The sequence below is a fragment of the Phoca vitulina genome, unplaced genomic scaffold (genome assembly GCF_004348235.1).
Source record: "Phoca vitulina isolate PV1807 unplaced genomic scaffold, GSC_HSeal_1.0 scaffold20, whole genome shotgun sequence".
NCBI lineage: Eukaryota > Metazoa > Chordata > Mammalia > Carnivora > Phocidae > Phoca > Phoca vitulina.
The window spans coordinates 12,947,380-12,963,465 of NW_022589723.1; the positions used below are offsets into that span (position 1 = coordinate 12,947,380).

The 16,086-nt window shown below is 42.0% G+C and overlaps 3 pseudogenes; all 3 read right to left on the reverse strand.

Moving 5' to 3' along the window:
* Positions 1–1,727: 1,727 nt before the first annotated feature.
* On the reverse strand, positions 1,728–2,409 carry LOC116640680 (annotated as a pseudogene).
* A 1,491-nt stretch (positions 2,410–3,900) lies between these two features.
* On the reverse strand, positions 3,901–4,488 carry LOC116640216 (annotated as a pseudogene).
* Positions 4,489–11,029: 6,541 nt separating this feature from the next.
* Positions 11,030–12,484, reverse strand: LOC116640519 (annotated as a pseudogene).
* Between the last annotated feature and the right edge of the window lie 3,602 nt (positions 12,485–16,086).

Sequence of the window (16,086 nt, forward strand, 5' to 3'; positions counted from 1 at the left end):
TATGTGTGTGTGAGGAGGTCCCCTGAGGGAGGGAGCTGAGAGGAAGCGGGGTGGAGACGCTGCCTGTGGAAGCACCTGCGTCCTGGGCATCACCTTGTTCTGTTACTTGGCCTCGGGCCCCCAGGTATGGTCCTGAGGACGTCTGTACAGCCCAGAGCTGGGCCTTAGGAGAGCTGGCTCCATCACCGACTTCCCTGCTGGTGGGCACTGATTGGCCTTTCTGTGCTCTACATAGGACTGGAGGCAGAAGCACAGCCGAGCAGGGGGTGGGAGACCCCAGCAATCCATCCATGGTTAGGAGGGAGCTCTGGGAAGAAGGTGGGTCTGGGCCAAAGTGGGCTCATTGTGGGCACAGCACCACCGAGGAACGGTGGGGGGGCAGCTCCCTTGGGACGGGCTCCAGCCTTCAGGAGGTTGGTGCTAAAGCCCGATGTGTCCTGCCCAGATCTCACAGGCTCCCTGTGTACTGAACCACCCGCTCCTTGGGCCTGGAGGCCTGTCCCACAGATCTGCCTCAGCTCCTCCTCCCTGCAGGAATTTCAAGAGGAATCCCTGCAGGAATCCCAAGAGGAATCCCAAGAGCAGAGCCCTTGCCACCGAGAGATAAGGGTATCTGTCCCTCCCCTTATCACACACCTTTGTACATTGTTAAGAAAATAGGGCGCCTGGGTGGCTCAGTTGGTTGGGCAACTGCCTTCGGCTCAGGTCATGATCCTGGAGTCCCGGGATCGAGTCCCGCATCGGGCTCCCTGCTCAGCGGGGAGTCTGCTTCTCTCTCTGACCCTCCCCCCTCTCATGCTCTCTCTCTCTATCTCATTCTCTCTCTCAAATAAATAAATAAAATCTTAAAAAAAAAAAAAAAGAAAAGAAAGGCAGGTAAGTAAGAAGAAGAGAAAATCAGCCATAATCTGTTCTCCAAGGATGCTAATAAGTTGGAGAGCTTCCTTCCAGCTTTTCCCTGTGCATCTCTATACATCTCTAAAACATGTACCTGTATTTATAATCAGGAATGGGAATGTACTTTACCTACTTTCCCCCCATTTTCACCCATAACAAATAAGGACTTTTTTTTTACTTATCACAATTCCCATTAGTGAAATTAACAATAATTGCTTCACACCATCTAACACCCCATCAATCCAAGTCCAACTTTCTCCAATTACCTAAAAAAAAAGTGAATTTCTCCACCTCATTTTCATTTTTTCTTTTTCTTTCTTTCTTTCTTTCTTTCTTTCTTTCTTTCTTTCTTTCTTTCTTTCTTTCTTTTTCTTTCTTTCTTTCTTTCTTTCTTTCTTTCTTCTTTCTTTCTTTCTTTCTTTCTTTCTTTCTTTCTTTCTTCTTTTTTCTTTTTCTTTCTTTCTTTCTTTCTTCTTTCTTTCTCTCTCCCTCTCTCTCTCCCTCCCTTCCTCCCTTCCTTCTCTTTTCTTTTTTTCTCTTTGGCTCAAACTTTTAATATAAAAAAATTCACTGATGTACAAAATGTGAAAGTCTGACAATGACAACATATGAAATCCTATGATTTGAGAGTCCCCCCGAGTGCGTGCCATGGTGCCCATGCCCCCTCCCATACATACCCTGGCGTGGAAACAGAAACTAATGCAAACCATTGCTAACAAGCTGCGCAGATAGGTGCGTTCTCTGCTCCTGGTCCAATCACAGACCAATATCTACTCCAAACGTTCAGTAAGGAAAAGCAGAGCATCTTCCGAAAACAGAAGGCAGACTTCTTACTCACGATGGACCTGCACAAATACACCCAGCCGAAAGAGTACTGCATAGTCATTCATGAGGATCGTCATTCATGAGGATCGTCACAATCCTAATATAAGGAACAAATCCCCTTGCTCTCCCCACGACATTTTTCTTCTCTAGCCAGTGTTGTCCCTGTTTATAGAGGCCTCGGTCATCAACCACGTTATTATCTCCTTTTGTCAAAAATTGGTATGTCCATTTTGCTTCTTCTTTTTTTAAAAAAAGATTTTATTTATTTGTCAGAGAGAGAGAGCACAAGCAGGGGGAGCGGCAGACAGAGGGAGAAGCAGGCTCCCCACTGAGCGAGGAACCCGATTTCGGACTCGATCTCAGGACCTTGGGATCATGACCTGAGCTGAAGGCAGATGCTCAACTGACAGAGCCACCCAGGGGTCCCCATTTTGCTTCTCATGAGTCTTCAAAACTCCATGAACTATAGGAGTTTCTCTTCCTTCTATCCTAAAAACAACCATTTTCTCCCAATCAGATGGGATCTTCAACTCGATTTGCTAAAAAGAGAAGATCTCTATGAAATGCAGGTTCCATGCTGCCCCTGAGCACTGCTACAATTGGACTTTCACTTCCAGTTATGAGCACTAACCCCTTCCAGATCATTAGAGCCAAGGAGATAATCATTCCAAAATTTAGGACTTGAAAATACAACGGAGCCCTGTCCCTGCACTCAGCTTCCAACCCCTCGAGTTTAGCTGGGAGGCTGCCCTGCTCCAAGGCATTTTCTTGAATCAGGATCCAAACACATTGCATGTGGTTAATATGTCTCTTAAGTTTCTTTGAATGTATTATAGTTCCCCTCCATTTTGTTTAAATGTCATTATTATGTTGAAGAAACTGGGTCATTTGTCCTTTACATACTGTTTTGCATTTGTTTTCATTTAATAAATTGTTATATTCCTTTTTATGTCAATATTTACACACATCATTATTTTTAATCACCATATTCCATTGTGTCACTCATAAAGCAAATCATAGTATTTTGGGTATTTGTATAGTCTACAGGGTTTGGGGCTTACAATAAAGTTGCAATTATTACTTTATCCATACATTTTTGTACTTCTTGCTTTCTAAAGTTATGTTTTTAAAATGAAAATAGCTGGGGGCGCCTGGGTGGCTCAGTCGGTTAAGCAACTGCCTTTGGCTCAGATCATGATCATGGTTCAAGAACACTAAAGTGAGTCATCTCCTTTGTCACCTGCTTTGTGCGGTGGGGTGGGATGGGACTGCCATCATTGCTGATACAAGGATTGAGATTCTAAGGAACTTCTGAAAAAACTGTTAGTAGTAAGCAGAAGGAGGACAACACATGACCTGAGAGAGTGAATGAGGAAAAAGCTGAGAAACAAAGGAATTAGTAATCTAGGGCAGGGTGAAGAATGTGACTCAGCTGTGGCCTTTGGATACTGGGGCTGCTGGTTCTGGGGAGCAGCTGGGCTTTCTGCATAGCACAGGGACAGACAGGCTCCAGCCAGAGCTTCCCTGAACCAGCCCAACTTGGCTTCTCCTGGTACCACGTATAAGATTCCCATATCTCACTGCACACCCAACAAAACTAGAACCTGAGGAACGCCGTTGCCCTGTTCACTGGTCCCCAAAAGCCATGGTGCCGTGCTGTCTTCTCTCATAACAGGGTTCCAGAGGGAGTGAGGCTTCCAAGGAGAAGACAGATATTGTTGGGGTGGTTGGCTGGGGAGGTGTTTCTGTCACCCAAAATATGTCTTATCATGGGCCCACCTGGAGGAAAAACTCCCATGCATTTGGAAGAGGTGGTAAAGAAAGAGGCTAGTGGGGTGTTCCAATGTCGTGACCTCCTTACAGTAAGAAAGAGGTAGGTACACATTAGTCTACTCCATTTCCTTATGACCTTGAGCAAATCACTTTAATTCTTTAAGCCTCATCGTTCTTCATCCTTTAAGTAAGAAAAATAATACCTAGCTCAAGGTTGTCACTGAAACAAAATGAAGTGATTTTGAAGTTTTTTTTTTAAGGGTAGAATCAGTATTTTATTTAGTCACTTATAATCAGAAGGCAGTTGAGTATGTAGCCTTCATACTCAATCTTTCCTTTTTATAAATAAAAAAGAATTACAAGTTTTAAACAGCCAATGGCTGGTTATGTTTTCAGAACACATAATTAGATTAATTCATTAATGGTGGCTTCAAGTTTTTCCTTATTAGTTCCAGAAAATTCACTCACCTTTTGTCCCTTTTTAAAAAATGGAAGGTTGGCATGTATTTGGCTTCACACTCTGAAGCAACAACCTGACTGTCACCCATGTCTACTTCAAGGAACATCACGTTGGAAGTCTTCTCAGAGAGGGAATGAAAGAAAGCCTTGCTCATGGGACGCCTGGGTGGCTCAGTCAGTTAAGCGTCTGCCTTCGGCTCAGGTCATGATCCTGGAGTCCTGGGATCGAGTCCCAGGATCGAGTCCCGGGATTGAGTCCCGCATCGGACTCCCTGCTCAGTGGGGAGCCTGCTTCTCCCTCTGCCTGCAGCTCCCCCAGCTTGTGCTCTCTCTCTCTCTGATAAATAAATAAAATATTTTGAAAAAAGAAAGAACAGATTCCTAGAAAGAAAGAAAGAAAGAAAGAAAGAAAAGAAAGAAAGAAAGAAAGGCTTGCTCATTTTGCAAGGCCCACACCATGTGACTGAGAAGTTTATCTCCTGCACTGTTCAAGGCTTCCTGAAAAGCATACTTGTTCTCCATCTGCTTCACCATTTTGGCGGCTGGGGTCTGACAAGCAACTGTAAGGATTGATGAAAGTGAATCTAAAACTCCGGACAGAGCTTAGATTTGAAATCTAGCTTGGTGAATGGCGCCATGATTGTGCTTAATAAGGCCCTGCCTCTCCCTCACCTAACCTTGTCTCTTCATCTGGTAAATGAGCAGGGGGGCTGATCCCCAAGACTTTTCCGGCTCTGTACCTGGAGTCTGGAAAGGCACTTGGAAGTATGTGAGAAGTTCCCAGGGTGGCAGAAAAGGCCTCAGCCCGGCACGACCCAGCACCCTCAACTCTTCCATAAACCTGTCAGGGCAAGAGCAGGAGAAGTAGATCTGGAGAGCTGACAGAGAGGAGGATTGGGAACCAGGTCATTGTACTCAGGAGCTATCTCTTACCTGGCTGCCCTAGGCTGCCCCCTGAGACCCGAGGAGGCCCTGTACCCAGGAGCCCTGAGCAGTTGGTCCCAGTGGGACCAGGACTCCCGGAGGCATGGAGGTATGCCCTCGGTTAGCACAGTGCCTTGCACACACAGAAGGAGCTCTAGAAATATCTGTAGCCTCATAAGCAGCCAGACCTCCCTCTCAGTTCCAAGCCACTGCCGTCCTGCGCCGTCAGCTTGAGCTGACCCCGGAGTGGCCAGGAGACTTCAGCAGGACTCATTGTGTAGAAGGAGAAGTCAAGCCCCAAGGACCCAAGAGGGGCATGTTGGGAAACTGCAGCAAGAGGAAGGCTCACCTGAGCCTTGAGCCCCCAGCCCTGGAGGCCCAGGAGACAGCCTGGAGTCCAAATAAGATGGGGACCAGCTGCCCACTCCAAACCCTTTTGGCTTTAAGAAGGATTGTGAGGGACCCTCTGGTGTGGTAAGAAAAACACTGTATCAGGAGTTCTCGGTTCTGGGACCAACACGTCCCCCCCACCCCAACTAATTTTAGGAGAGCTATTTAATTTGTGTGTGTTCTTGGGCATCTGTAGTGGGGTCAGTAACTCCTCTCCCAGTATCATTCTCACTTATACAATAGAATACTAAGCTGCTGTGAGAAAGAATGAGGGAATAATCATAACAATAATGCCCGAATGCTTACTACGGTCCGAGCCAGATGCTTCTAAGAATGCTAGATGTCTTAGCTCAGGTCACCTTCAAATAACCCTGTGGATTAATATCATTACCCCCATCTTAAAGCTGAGAAAACTGAGGTACAGAGGTTAAATAATTTGCCCCATTCCCACCCCAACCTCATATATGCATATGTTTGAATGTATGTGGGGAAAAAATTTCTATGAGGATAGACACCAAAGTGTTAATGGCAGTTAACTCTGGAGGAAAAAATTTTGAGATTTTGTATTGTTTGAAGGGAGGGTAACAGGAGGAATTTCTTTTTTAAAATCATATACATTTCTCTATTGATTGAAAAAATATACATTTTTTAACCAGGATCGTTCATCACTTTTGGAATTTAAAAAAATGAGTAAGGAGGAGGCTCCTGGGTGACTCAGTGGGTTAAGTATCTGACTCTTGATTTCAGCTCAGGTCATGATCTCAGGGGGATCATGTGGGATTGAGCCCCTTGTTGGGCTCCTTGCTCAGTGGGGAGTCTGCTTGAGATTCTCTCTCTCCCTCTCCCTTTGCTCCTCCCCCCCTTTCTCTCTCTAAAGTAAATAAATAAAATCTTTTTTAAATTTAATTTTATTATGTTATGTTAGAGAGAAAATGAATAAGGGACTCACAATTCGCTGGTTTTCAGACTTAACCGCAGAAGAGCATAAGTAGCCGCGCGGGCCCTCAAGGCAGGGGACACTCTCCATTCCCAAAAAGGCTTTGGCTGGAGCCAGTTCCCAGAAGCAGGGAGACAGAGGGAGCTACCCCCTCGCAAACAATTAGAACCCTACCCCTGTCCCCAGCAGACCCCTGTGCAGTCTGGGCAGGGTGATGTATGACATCATGGGCCCAAGGGTCAGTCATGTGGCCTCAAGGACTGTGGGGTGGGTCCGCTAGTTCTGAGAAGCCGGCTGCCTGCATGCTTCAGCCATGAGGCTACATCCTTCGTCTTTTTAATTAATCACCTTCTGTATCCGATGACCAGCAGAGTGACTGCCAACAGCGGGCCAGGCTTTGGTGCCTCCTGTGAGTCCCCAGATGCCTGCATCTTTTGGTCTTAGCCATGTTTTGTGGGCTTCATCACCCTGAGTTTTGTTTTTGAATCATCGATGACCCTTCCAGTGCCAGAGGAATTCAGCCGGTCCTCACTGTGGCTTTGGCCGTGGCGCGTGTGGCTTCGTCCTCCCTCGGACCCGCCTCGCTTTCTTCTTTTGCTTCCTTTCCCTGTATGCAATTTCTGTGGGGGACTTTGTGTTTTCTGGGTCCTTGAAAGTTAGGTCAGATGAGAGCATCACCTCACCTGGCTAGTTTTTTAAACTGGTTTTTACCATAAGAATCTTTAACAGAATATTTTTATCCTTTCTACTACCGATTTCATATTTTAATCTTGCTTGAGAGAAATATGGGTTTAAGTTTCCTCCCCAGCCTTATTAACCCTTTGATATCATAGCGTAGTCTAGAAAACCCTGTGAACCTCACTGTTCACTTGCCTGGTAGTTGTCAGGATATCGAAGCTGATACACCATTTAATTAGACCTCATGCCATTAGACGTGACCTCAGTCTTTCAGATCACTTCTGTGTTAGTGTCCCCACTGTTACTATGAATTATTTCTACAGCCCATGACCTCTGTTGGTGAATTCTTTCAAGGTTTCCATTTCTTGAAATATGCTCCCAAAGTAGCAAAAATCAACTGGGGTCCTTATCTTATGTTGCTAGTTCCTTTTCCTTCGTGTTGTGGGGCTTTTCTTTCAGGCTCTTCTCTTTCCCCAGGCTTCAGACATGAGGCTCAAAAAAATTTATTCTAGCTTTCTTAAAACATCTCTTACCAGCCCCCCCCACCACTCACCAAGTAGTGCACCCATATTTATATGATCCTATTTGATCTCATCTCAGAATTTACAGACTTGGCAAATAGTTGTACAAGGAAATATGGAGGATTGGGTCGCACTGTGTGCTTTACAAACATTATCTCATCTTGCCCTCACATTAAGGGTCAGTGCAGTGATGGAACTTGAATGGAGATGACTGGCTCGTGGGGGTTTGAGCTCAAATGACAGATCCCTCAACCACAGTGATGCTGCATTTTCTTTGTGATATTCTTGATCACAGTGTGGCCCTTGGACCTTGATGTTCTCTCTGTTCAGCTGCTAGGTACGTGGTGGGGGCAGGGTGGTTTGCATTATAATCAACTTGTTGTTTAATTTGGCTCTATTTAGGCTTTCTAGGCTAGTATTCTTGGCATTGCTAATTATTTGCTCTCCTGTAAAATGGAGATTTAACTCAGCTGAGAAACAAAATGTCCCTACCTTACCTCAATCCCCCTTTTCGTAGAACCCTACATAGTTAATAATTTGGAGTATGTACTTGAAGATATACCCCAAAGGCTATCCATACACTATCTCCATTTATCTATATCATACATACACAGATTTAATTGTACAAAAATGGGATCATGTCCTCATTACATATATTTACATGATAATCCATGTAGACCATATTCATTCTTTTTAATGCTAAAATTATTCCATTGAATGGATGTACCATATATCATCATATATCTTTTATCATTATCCTGTAGGTGGGTGTGTAGGTTTCTTCTAATATGTTGCCCTTATAAATACAATGAATTTTATTGTACATATATCTTTCCACATAAATACATAAAATATTTCTGTAGGATTATTAGAAGTAGGATTTCTATGCTGAAGAATTTTTTTTTTTTTTTTTTTTTTTTAGAGAAAAAAAGGGCACAGGGGGGGGGGGGGGGGGGGGGGGGGGAAAGAGAGACAGAATCCTCAAGCAGACTCCCTGCAGAGCGTGGAGCCCAATGCAGGGCTCCATCTCACAACCCTGAGCTCATGACCTGAGCCGAAATCAAAAGTCAACTGCTTAATGGACTGAGCCACCCAGGTGCCCATGTGCTGACGGATATTAATGCAATTTTCAAGGATCACCCATCTGCTCTGTTGGGGAAGCAAAAATATTTTCCTCTTTTCTTTCTTTAAGAATAAATGCTATGAAGCATTCCTCCCACTGTTTCTTCCTTCTTTAGGTTCCTTTTAACCACCTTTTCCCTTGTGAGGGTGAAACACTGATTTAAAAAAAAAAAAAATTTCCAAGCATTTATTCTATGCCAGAGACCATTCATAGGAATGGCTCAGATGAACATGGAGCTGACATTTAATTGAGGGTGGTGACTGAAAGGAAAGAGATGATAAACACGACCCTTGCAGGTTGAGACATTATATAAAGTAAAATATACAGGATGATGTATTAGAGGATGTTACCGTTTTCTATCGCTGCACAAAAAACCAACACACATCAAATGGGTTAATACAGAAACACTGATTAAAAAAATTTTTTTTGACACAGCTGTAATACAAATTTTGATTTGACAACAACCATCACTGTAACATGTCAACTTTTAACTTTTCTCTGTTGCCAATCCTTGCTTATACATAATTATAATTTTAAGATATCTCTATTTTTTATGACTATGAAAGTGATATATACTTATTATAAAAAAATCACAGAAATGTGTAATTAGAAAATGAAAGTCACTCTCAATTCTACTCCACCCCCAAAGATAAACACTATTAACAATTTATAAATATTTTCTTAGTTACCATCAAAACATAGATATGATTTATTTTTACCCAGTAATAAATATTAGCCATTTTTATATGTTTACAAAATCTTTGTAATTACAGTTTCTCCCAAAAGACTTTTGTTTGGACTGGAATCTATTTTTTTAAAAAGATTTTTTTTTAAAGATTTTATTTATTTATTTGACAGAGAGAGCGAGAGAGGGAACTCAAGCAAGGGGATATAATATATATACTATAAATGTAAACCTTTGTCCAGATTTTTTATCATTTTCCTGGGATAAGTTCCTACAAGAGGAATTTGGGAGGAGAGGGCTTAAATATTTTAAGACTCTGGAGATATTTCCTATCCTAAATCTCTAAGTATGAGATTACTCATCTAGTGATTTTCATTGTAAGTGGTTACATAATACTGTTTGATTCTGTAGTTTACTTAACTATTCTCTTACTGCTGGATTTCCAGATGTTATGGCTGTCTCACAGGCTGCTGAGAAAATTAAATGAGAGAGCATAGTAGGGAACCCAGCCCTGGGCCTGAGAGGGCAACTCCATTACTTTGGAAAGAGCAGGGATTCTGAGATTTCATGGGACCTGGGTTCAAATCCTGATTTTGCCTGTTACCAGCTGGATATTTGTGGGCAATTTGCTCCCTGAGGTTCAGGGGCCTCCTCTGTACAATAGGGGCAACAATATTTCCCCCAAAGGGTTAGTATGAGGATTAAATGAGGAAATTTATGTAAATGTGATATAGAATCTTAAATGTCAGTTCCCTTCCCCTAGCTGATCGAACCTTGAATGAGAAGCCTAGGAAGCCTTTTTCCTAATATGGGGGCTTCCATTTGTTTGAGATGACAAGTGTAGAAGGGAATAGTGAAATTTTAGGTCTGGAAGGGGTCTTAGCTTAATCCCTTTATTTTCTTGGTGAGGAAATTGAGGCCCAGAGAACTCAGGTGACTTCCCTAAGGTCACACAGTGATTTTAGTAGGATGGCTGGAGATAGAATCCAGGTTTCTATTCCAGCATTCAATGTGTTTTGGGCAGTCTCTCCTAGAATCTCACGGCCAGCCTCTCACTCTCAGAAAAGGAAGTTCCTTCACATTATGATTCATCTGAGGTCACTCTCCAGGGAAATTGGCTGGAGAGATTCTCACACCCTTTATAGAATTCTTGGAGCCTGGGTCAGGAGGTGATCAGCTCACTTTGTCACATTCCATTTCAGGCAAGGCCAGGATGGAGTGACTTCCAGATGATTTAGGGGCTAGGTATCCCTAGAGGGTAGGGCAAACTTCCTCTCTTTTCTTGGGGAGATGAAAAATTGGCGGAGTGGTCACACAGGACAGGCCTGGACTGGAAACAAGGCACTTGACATCACTCAAGACCCAAACACTCCAGGGATGCCTGGGTGGCTCAGTTGGTTAAGCATCTACTTTCAGCTCAGGTCATGATTCCAGGGTCCTGGGATTGAGCCCCGCATCGGGCTCCTTGCTCAGCGGGAGCCTGCTTCTCCCCCTCCCTCTGCCTGCTGCTTCCCCTGCTTGTAATCTCTCTCACTCTCTCTCTGACTCATAAATAAATAAAATCTTAAAAAAAAAAAAAAAAAAAAGACCCAAACACTCCAAACTCCTCAGAATATAGAGCTCTGCCTTCTGGATCCTCAACTTCTCTTAATGAAAGTAATAATAAGACCAATATTACTAGATGCCAGGCACAGTAAAGGGCTCTCCACACATTATCTTTGGCTGAACACTTGTAACCTACCAAATGAGGCACTGAGAGTTTCCTTTGTTTGCTCAAGGTCACCCAGCTGGGTCTTTTTTTTTTTTTTTATACTCAGCAACATATTTTATTATATTTCTCAGTGGTGGCTCCTTTCTTCCCCTTTTATAAAACCCAGCTAAGGCTTTAAGAAAGGCTTAGTTTAATATAACTTACTATATAATTAGTTTTTCATTTATACATTGTAATTTAATTTAAAAAAAAGCCCAAAAATATGGGTTACAATCCATATTACTTTTGACAATAAATGACATATTTAACACAACCTATTCTGTATAATAAAAAATACTGTACTTATTTTACCATCAAAAGCTATCTTGAGAAATTTTCTATACACATTAAGTAAAAATACTAAAATAATATGTCAGTACTTCCAATGTAAAAATAATTGGGTTACCTAGCACTAATTTTTGTAACTACTAATCTTACAAATTGAAAATTGCTTTTCAAACCCATGTTCTAAAAACTGCATTTTGGAAATGCTTTTTTTTTTATGATGGTGGCAACATATAATGATGAAAAGAATATTTAAGTTATCAAACAGTATAAAAATACATATGACTACATAAATATGAAAATAGCCCCATTTCTTGACTTTAAGTGTAGACTTACACCTTTCTTAAATTACATCAAAAATCTTAGAAAACATCTAGTTAACTAGAATATACAGAAAGACTGTAAACAGACTAGCTGGAACAAGGCTTTATCAAAACCTATAATGATAAGGCAATTTATTCAAAACACCTATTAACTAGAATAAAGTAGTCACAGTGGGAATGACTTGTTTCTATTATTTAACAGCAGATATTGTAGTCTTTTATTCCTAAATTCAATTACATCAAAAGAAAAAAGTGTTAAAATTTCACTTAAAGTAATCCAGTTTCATCAGTTTTTAGAGAAATACAATACTTCAAAACAATGAAAATAAATCAGTGTGTCTTAACAAACTAAATTCATAAATGAAGTTTTAGTCTTCTTAACAGGTGTTGGCCAAAACTGAAATTGTAGAATAATCCTCACATACTCTGAGTTCAATTTAGATATCATCAATGTCTTCGTCATCATCTCCAATATCATCAAACTGGATTTCATCATCATCTCCAGGACCAAATGTATCTGTTTCATTGATTTTAGCATATTCTGGAAGCTCGCCATATGCCTTCAGACTTCTAGCTTCATCAGCATTGTACTTTAAAATTACATCAGCTTTGTATCCTGGTAGTCTCAAAGACCAACCAATATAATGTTGGAGGTATTTATCCAAACCTTTTTTCTCAATTTTCCTCTGATATGACATAATCTCTTTACACCATCAAAACACATAGCTTCTAATCGTCCATTTCCCAACATTTTAATTACCTGAGCATACTCTTGTCCATCCTCTTTAAACACCAATTCTCTTTTTTCAGATTCATTTTCATTCTTACCCCTACGCCTGTTTTTACCTCTTTTACCTTTATTCTTTGGCATGGTGGTGACTGCTACCTCCCGGCGCTTTCGACTTCTTTCCCGTGTAGGCCACCCAGGTGGGTGCAGTCCAGTTTGACTCAAGAGCCCCTTACTCTTGGGACATCTGGGTGGCTCAGTGGGTTAAGTGTCTGCCGTGGACTCAGGTCACAGTCCCAGGGTCTTGGGATCAAGTCCCACATGGAGCTCCTTGCTCAGCGGGGTGTCTGCTTCTCCCTCTGCCTGCTGCTCCCCCTGCTTGTGCTTGTGTGCACTCTCTCTCTGACAAATAAATAAACAAAATCTTAAAAAAAAAAAAAAGATTCTCTCGCCCTCTGCCCCAGCCCCATGCTCACATATGCGCATGCGCAAAGCTTTCTCTTAAATAAACCTTTAAAAAAAAAAAAAAAAAAGAGCCCTTACTCTCAACTGCTTTGCTAGATTGGCTCCACTTACTCAAAAATTCTTAGCAAGTGAGTGGGAAGGTTTCCACATCTTATCAACTTTCTCTCTTCTCAAGTGGGGTAGGTTTCCACATCTTGTCAACTTTCTTCTCAAGTGGGGTAGAAAGTCAGTCTGGAAAGTTGGAAAAAGAGGCAAAGAGCTAGCCTTCATTCCTTTCCTATAGAGCTCAGCCTCAACACCTGCCCGTCCTCATCTACTCCCTGCCTGACCCCAAAGCTCTTCCATCCAATTTCATCCTCATCCTCATCTTCTCCATCCTCATTCCCATTGCCATCCAATCCCACCTGATTCCTTCTTCATCCCTGTTCCATTTTCATCCTTATCTCTATCCCTTCGAGGCAGAATTTGCGTTGGGCTTTGTCCCAAGGCCTGAGATCAACATCTGTGACCTGAGGTAGAGGTTTGTTCCCTTTTACACTGTTAGGATGAACGTTTCCATGAATTTCCTCTAAGTCCACTTCCCCAGTCCTCTTTCCCTGAGGTATTTTTGTGGCTTCCCTTGTTTACATAATTTTCCAGAGTCTGTCCTCTCCCCTACACCCACTTGTGTAGTCGATGACCTCATTTTCTCAACCCAAAGGCACATCATGTGTTGGCTGCCTGTTCCTGGCTTACCCCAGGGGCCCTTACTCTTATCTCAGCAACAAATGGCTCACTAGAAATCTGGGCAAGGTTAGACTGAGCAGCCAGATCACAAGAATATATACCTAGTGTTGACATTGAGAACCTGGCTGGAGTAGGGAGTCAGAACGGAGGCCAGGCCACCTGAGGCTATTCAAGATCATGATGGCACGTCCCTCTGTTGAGCTGGACATGCACTTGACATTGTGTGGTGTCTGGTCAAGCATGATCATGGAGTCTTCAGGAGATCCTCAGGCTCTAGCATGGCAGGGAGGGTAGGGCTGAGTAGAGTGTTATGGATAATCATGGCAGCCATATCAACAACATTCTCTAGTCTGGCAAGGAGAGGTGAGTTAAGATGGGGCAGATAAATACTTTGAGTAGTCTTTAGAAAGGAATAAGGAAGGCACTGATGAGCCAGATTTGGGAATAAGCTAAGGTCGAGACTTAAGGGACTAGAGTTTAGGATTAATCACTGGTTGTGCACCAGTGAGGAGCAGGAGGGCTGGAAGCTCATAGGCTTGATGGTGTTAATAAATAGGTAGATTAATAATCATCACATATTGCAATTATATAATACATTCTTATAGTATAGTGCAAACCTTGATAATTTTTTCTTTCTTCTTTCCTTCTTTCCTTCTTTCCTTTTTTTCTTTCTTTCTTTCTTATTCTTTATTTTCCTTCCTTCTTTTCTTCCTTCCTTCCTTTTCTATTTTTTTTTTTTAATGCACGTGACTAACTTAACTTTGGATTTTGACTGAGGCATTGGCTCAGTCCAGTTGAGCATCTGACTCTTGGTTTTGGCTCAGGTCATGATCTCAGTGTCCTGGGATAGAGCCCTGCCTTGGGCTCCATGCTCAGTGCAGAGTCTGCTTGTCCCTCTCCCTCTGCTCCTCCCCCTGCTCTCTTTCTCTCTCATAAGTGAATAAAATCTTTTAAAAAATGGTCAAAGTACCAAAGAAGACATACAAAAGATCAACAGGTACATGAAAAGATGCTCACTATCACTAGTCATTAGGGAAATGCAAACTAAAACCTCACGCCTGTTAGAATAGCCATCATCAAAAACATAAGAGATAACAAATGCTGGTGTGGCTAAGAAGAAAAGGGACCCTTGTGTACTGTTCTGTTAAGAGGATGGTAATTTGGTGCAGCCACTGTGAAAAACAGTATGGAAGATCCTCTAAAAAGAAAACATAGAGCTACCATATGATCCAGCAATTCCACCTCTAGACATATGGTGGATATGTCTAAAGGAAACAGAAATGCTAACTTGAAAAGGTATTTGTACTGCCATATTCATAGAAGCATTATTCACATTAGCCAAGACACAGAAATAACTCAAGTGTCCATCAGTGGATAAATGGATAGAGAAGTTGTGGTATGTAAGTATATATATGGAATATTATTCAGTCATAAAAAATGAGGACATTCTACCTTTGTGGTAACATGGATGGAGCTTGAAGGCATTATGCCAAGTGAAACAAGTCACGCAGAGAAAGATAAATACTGTATGACCTCACCTATATATGGAACAACAACAAAAAACGCCTCCAAACTCATAGAAAAAGAGATCAGATTTGTGGTTACCAGAGGTGGGGGTGGGGAGGGGGAAGTGGAGAAAGGGGATCAAAAGGTACAAACTTCCAGGTATAACATAAATAAGTACTAGGGAGGTAATGCACAACATTACATTAGCTAACACTGCTGTGTGATATATAGGAAAGATGTTAAGAGAGTAAATCCTAAGAGTTCTCATCACAAGGAGAAAAAAATGATTTTTTCTTTTCTTTTTTTCTTTTTATGGTAGTTATATGAGATGATGAATGTTAGCTGAAGCTATTGTGGTGATCATTTCACAATATATGTAAATCAAACCATTATGCTGTACTTCTTAAACTTACACAGTAATAGAGTGATACAGGTTAATTATTTCTCAATAAATACAGAAAAAAAGAGACAGTCATTTAAGAGATGGCTATCTTGAATAAACACGTTGCCAGCCACACGATTGGATAAAGAGCCAGGATGCGATCCCTCCCACCTCACCAGTCAAAGCTCCATTGTTTTAGAAATCTATGTTGAAGTTTGTTTGATAACTGACTATTTGAGCTGCTTGTTTTTTCTCCTCCTGTACTTTCAATTCCCACTCTTATGGGGTTTTTAAATTTTTTTTAGAGGTGTCGAGGGGCAGAAAGAGAATCTTAAGCAGGCTCCACGCTGGGGCTCAATCTCACAACCCTGAGATCATAACCTGAACCAAAATCAGGAATTGGATGCTTAACTGACTGAGCCACCCAGGCACCCCTCTTATGGGTTTTTTTAAAAAAGATTTTATTTTTAAGTACTCTCCACCTAACATGGGGCTCAAACTCACAACCCTGAGATCAAGAGTCACATGCTCCTCCTACCAACCCAGCTAGCCAGATGCCCCTCCACTCTTGTTTTAAATTCACCAATAAAGAGTGAGCTTGCAAAACCCTAAGCACCCACCCTCTAGCCCAGTAGAAGCAGAATCCCAGGCCCGAGCTATGACCTCACTGTGTGGCCCCAGGTGTGTCATGTAATTTCCAACACTTACAA